Raw genomic sequence first — 6019 nt, forward strand, 5'->3', positions numbered from 1 at the left:
AGCAATTAGGATCTGCACGGCCCACAGGTCCAGGAAGCTCAGGAAGCAGTGAGCATCCTCCGTGTCCTAATGCAGGGACACCAGGTGTCTGGAATTAAGTGGGTAGGAGCCCTGAGGACCGTGACCGCCTCGTCACAGGGACCCGCTCTCCTTTGCTGCCATCTTGTGGTCACATTTGGGAATAACAGCCGCAAGAACGGGGCGCGACATTCACTGGCTCTCTGCAGGCTGACTCCGTCCTCACCTCTTACTGGGTGCAAAGTCTTATGGAGGCTCTTGCTGCACGTAGCCCACCCTATCACGGCCTGAAGCATCTCCACGGCTTTTCCTCTCTTGGCTCTGGGCCCATCACACCCTCTGCCTCTGATTATTCCCCCTGGTTCATTGACTGTAGGAGGAGTCTTATGACTGGGGCGCTGCTGAGAAATTCCATGCCACTGCTGTCGTCTAGGGTTTCCCAGGTGGCGCTAGTGGTAAAGCACCCACCTGCCAATGCACGAGACATGAGAGACATAGGTTTGATCCCAGGTCAGGAAGATCCCCTGGAGGAGGAAATGGCAACCCCCTCCAGCATTCTTGCCTGAAAAATCCCATGGACAGAGGAGCCTAGCATGCATGCTTGCTGTTGTCTAAGTTGTCTCCTGCCTACACGTCCTTGAATGGTCTAATTTATTCCTCTCAACAATTGTTAAGGACTTCCCTGGGAGTTCAGTGGTTAAGACTCTGCGCTTCCTGTGCAGGGGGCAAGAGGTCAATCCCTGGCTGGGAACCAAGATCCCACACGCCACAGGGTGTGACCAGAAATAAATAAATAGAAATAAAAGTTGATGCAAAAAGCAATCCATGGTGAACACAGAGTCAAAATTTTTAAAAAGAACCTGTATTGGATGGTATTACCTCAGTTCAGGCTTACCCCAGATAAGAAGGAGGAGCTCAGCCTAGTAAGTAGAATGAGGCTAACTCTCTCCACAGCTTCCATCTTATCCCTGACAGGCATCCTCTGACATTCACCCACAGAGGCACCCCGAGAGCTTTGGTTTCCCAACAGGTCATATCTGAGAAGTCATGACGTCACCTGAACACAGGTTCTTTGTGAAGCAGAACAGTGACGGGGTTTTCCTTCATAGCGGTCATCACAGCTGTTCATAATACATTTACTTGGGTGATCATGTTTTAATGGTTTTCCCACCCAGATGGGCCAATGCCGGGGACACGGGTTCAGTCTCTGGCTCGGGAAGATCCCGCATGCCACGGAGCCAGAAAGCCCGTCCACCACAGCTACTGAGCCTGTGCTCTAGAGCCCGGAGGCCACAAGCACTGAGCCCACGGGCCACAGCTGCTGAAGCCCGCGAGCCCTAGAGCCTGTGCTCAAGAGATGCCCCAGCCCTGAGAAGCCCACGCACCGCAACCCGAGTGCAGCCCCCGCCCTCTACGATTAGACAAAAGCCCTCGCGCAGCAACAAAGACCCAGCAGAGCGAGGAATAAATAAATAAGTAAATTTAAACTACTATCATTTATTTTTTAAAAAAGAACACAGCAGGGGGAAACATTCATACAGTCCTTACTGTCTCCAAACCTACACATTAGAAGAGAAGGCAAGCAATCGTAATCCAGTGGGTCAGCTCTCACAGTGAAAGAAGTAGAAGATGCAAAGCCATTTTAAGGAGGAAAGAAAGAAAGGGGAGGAGGAAGGGAAAGAAAGAAAGAGAAAAAGGAAGGAAGAAAGGGAGAGAGAAAAAGAGGGAAAGGAAGGAGGCTAGCCTCCTCCAAGCTCGGGCCACTGTTAGATATTCAGCGCTGGGATTAGCCATCTTCCCGGTATTTGCCATGTGAAAGAAAGCGCAGTTCCTCAGTCCTGTCGGACCCTTTGCGACCCTTTGCATGGACTGTAGCCTACCAGGCTCCTCCGTCCGTGGGATTTTCCAGGCAAGAGTATGGAGCGGGCTGCCATTTGCCATATAGCATTTATGTAATTTTGGCTTCCCAGGTGGCGCTAGTGGTAAAGAGGCCACTTGACAATGTAGGAGATGTAAGAGACAGGTTCGATCCTCTGGTTGGGAAGATCCCCTGAAGCAGGAAATGGCAACCGGCTCCAGTATTCTCACCTGGAGAATCCAGTGGACGGAGGATCCTGGCAGGCTTTAGTCCACAGCGTCGCACAGAGTTGGACATGACTGAAGCGACTCAGCACACACACACATTTACGTAATCTTGATGTCCTACAACTTCTTTTGATGCTGGATATTTCAAAGATGCTTAATAGCCATGAGCAGCACCAGGGCACTAAAAAAGGAGAAATAGCCCGGTCCAGCTTTCAAGTTCTGACAGGCCAAGTCCTGTGCACATCACCAAATGAGATCCATGGCGTCAAATAGCCCTGAACTAGAGAGTGGATTGTGCTGGCTTGTCTCCTGTTGTCCCCTACAGAAGAGATATGGACTGCTCAGGAGATGCTGGCAGGAAGCGGAGGGAACAGGTCGCCATCCGGAGGAGCCCTTGTTTCTGTAGATTTTGTGAAGGTTGACACACTGGAGGGCAGCCAAGCCCACCTGGAGATGCGCTGCCTCAGGACTTCATGAGGTCAAGAAAATAACCCCAACATTCTGAAAAGCAGGCTGCTTTCCTGTCCTATGCTATCCTGGGATGCGCACGAAGCCCTCGGATAATAGAACCGGGAGCAGGAGAATATGCCGGGCGACGCTGGGTCCAGCACGCCTATCAACTAATTTTACTCTAGACAACTTACTCTAGGTCATGTGTTTTAAACAACTGGTGACTGCTGAGTTTGTAAACCAAATAAGAATTTTTAAAATGTTATTTATTGTTTATTTGACTGTGGTGGGTCTTCGTTGCCAAGCGTGGGTGTTCTCTAGTTGTGGTGAGCAGGGGCAGCTCCTCTCTAGTTGCAATGTGCGGGCTTCTCGTTGTGGCGGCGTCTCTTGCTGCAGAGCACGGGCTGCAGTAGTTGCCACGTGTGGGCTCAGCGGCTGTGGCGCCCGGGCTCTAGAGCTCAGACTCAGCAGTTGCGGTGCACGGGCTTAGTTGTTCCGTGGCATGCGCAATCTTTCCAGACCAGGGATCGAACCCATGACCTCTGCATTGGCAGCTGGATTTCTAACCATCAGACCACTAGGGAAGCCCGAAATAAGCTTTTTTTTTTTTTTAAAGAAACTAAATGGAAGTATAAAAGGCAGTGAAAATAGCAAAGACAGTTGTAATTTTATGAAACTTTTGTCTGAGTCACATATGCACATATACAGAATGTGGGTATCACAGGATGACAACGTAATATCTATTTTTACCTAACGAGAGAAGTTTACGTTTTTGAAAACCAGCACTTTGGGCGATAAGGTTATATATTTATAGTCTTCATGTTTTCTTCACTAAATTTTTAATTTTACACAATCAAAATGTTTTACTTTTGTGATAACTGAAGAGTGGGATCTTTTCAATTTTTCATTATAGCAAATTCAATTATACAGAAAAATTGAAATAATAATACAATGAACCCCTGTATATCTTTCCTCTAGGTTTACCAATTAATAGCACTTGATCAAATTTGATATCATGGCCCTTTACTCTTAAGTTTTTCTAACTCCCAAGGTCGGGGACATGATTACAAAGCAATTAACCTGTTGAGGATTTTACCAAAGATACAGTGTTAGCTAATATACATTCCATATTTAACTCTCCCTGATTATCTTAATGATGTCTTAAAACCATAGTTTTCTTTTTGCTTTTGTTGAATCATTCAGTAAATCAATTATTGCACACTGCATTTAGTTATTCTTAAAAGTGCATATTTTTTCATTTTCAAAAATAGAAAGCAGGAGAGGGCAGAGCAGATAAAGTACCCCTCACCTCCATACTGCATACTGGGGTGTATGCTCTGTTCACATTTGAATCTGGGGTGGCAACTGTTACACAGGGCACTGGGGACCCAACATGTGCCCATCGTCCCTCACAGGTTTCTTTAGCTCCTGACTGGGCGCAAGTAATGATGTTGAACCCTTGGTAAAACCCCAGTGACAACAGAGCAGAACTCACATTCCCGCTTCCTTATTTACCCTCTGAGTGATCTCTATTTGCCCACCTCTCCTTGGTTTCTTACCTGCCCATGGGATTATCACAGTGCCCATCTCCTATGGCTGCCACGAAGCACTCAGAGGCACAGTTTACAGACAGCTAGCTCATCCTCAGTATTCCAAAAATATTAGCTACAGTTATTAAGACTGTTATCTTGGTTCTCATCAAAAGATCTTAATTAGGACATGCCAACAGAGCATCGGGCTTCCCCAGTGGCTCAGTGGTAAAGAATCTGCCTGCAGGGCAGGAGACGTGGGTCAGGGATATCCTGGAGAAGATTCCCTGGAGAAGGAAATGGCAACCCACTCCAGTATTCTCACCTGGAGAATCCCATGGACAGAGGAGCCTGATGGCTACAGTCCATGGGGTCGCAGAGAGTCAACTTAGAGGCTAAACAACAATATCAGACCATCCCTCTGAGATGGCCCAATGGCTTGTGCATCAAAAATGAAGCTTCAGCACATCAACCACAAAGTGTGTGCGAGGATGAAAAGAGCAAGGACACGCCACATCGGGGAGAAGTTCCTCGTCACCTCTTCCTCTCCTCTAGTCTCTGCTAGTCTTTGCTTCTCTTTTTCCTGGTGTGGTAGGATAGTAGGAAGAGTAGCTAGTAGGTCCATTTCATTGATGCAACAAGAGGTACACGACAAGATGAGACCAGAGTCCTATTCCGAATCCCGATTCCCTTGCTAACTTCACTCGCAAGGTTTGGGTCCCCATATGACTGCTCTGAGCCTCAATTTCCCTAGCTGAAAAATTCGAAGTTGGCCTGGATCCTCTCTTCCAATCTGCACAATCCCTGATTCTATGGGTTGGGTTAAAACAGCAACAGTCCAACCTGCACTGATTCTGACAATAAAAAAATTAGCCTGAGGTCAAGAAAAGGAAGAGAATGGAGAACAAGGTGCTGTTAAAATAGCAGCAGACAAATTACTTCTTTATTTCTCACAACTCTCAAATGCAGAACTAACAAAGCATTGGTCTAGCTTTATATATTCTTAGATATGATCAACAGTCTTCACTCCTTGGAACCAAAAACAAAGCTACAAGTCAACCCAACAGGTACAGAAATAGAGACTCTGGGTCAACCCCTAAAGTCACGGACTCTTCTCAACCATGTTCAAAGTCAAACAAAGAAAATATTCCAGAATTTTTTACATTAATTTTCACATATTTTCCAAATAATTGGGACTCTGAATAAGAATTTGTGGATCTCAAAGTATTTCAATTAATTTAACAACCATAAATCCCCTTTTTATCTATGTATCACTCCATGTTTGATCAACCACATCCAGGCTGCAGTCCACCAATAGCACTCTGGACCAGACAAAAGAAAACAGATTCATATCGCAGGCTTCTTCTATTCAGTAACACTCTGCTTCTTATGCTGGAAATACAGTGGGCAATTTAAACCATCAACTCCACCATTACGTTATCTGCTTGAAAATCTCAACAGAAAAATTTATTAACAGGCTTCTGACAGGGAAGACAGAAAGATTCAGTCCATTTTACCAATTCCGGGGCAGAGGCATTACCTGTGAAAGTTACCTGTGATGGAGAAAGTATTCATGTAGCTAAGATTTACTAAGTGCTTACTTTCTGCCAAGTACAATGCTGATGCTTACGATAGAATCTCATCTCTCTGGATCTGTGTCTTTCTCACCCATAAGATGTAGGACAGCATCTGAGAGCTTACAAAGTAATTGATTCACTAACATAAAATCCTGCATAGCATCCACATGGACTAGGGTCCCACTTAACAGCATCAGGGGTGGATCACACATACTTTATGTAACATACTTCTGGCCCCCTGGACCTGCTCAAACCTGATCTCACTCTCACTTTGTGATGACTTTTCCTGGTCTTACTCAGCCGTGTGACTAGTGCGTCTGGTAGGAAGTTCATGCTCATGACAGGAAGTTCTGGCCACAA

The sequence above is a fragment of the Ovis aries genome, chromosome 9 (assembly GCF_016772045.2).
Source record: "Ovis aries strain OAR_USU_Benz2616 breed Rambouillet chromosome 9, ARS-UI_Ramb_v3.0, whole genome shotgun sequence".
NCBI lineage: Eukaryota > Metazoa > Chordata > Mammalia > Artiodactyla > Bovidae > Ovis > Ovis aries.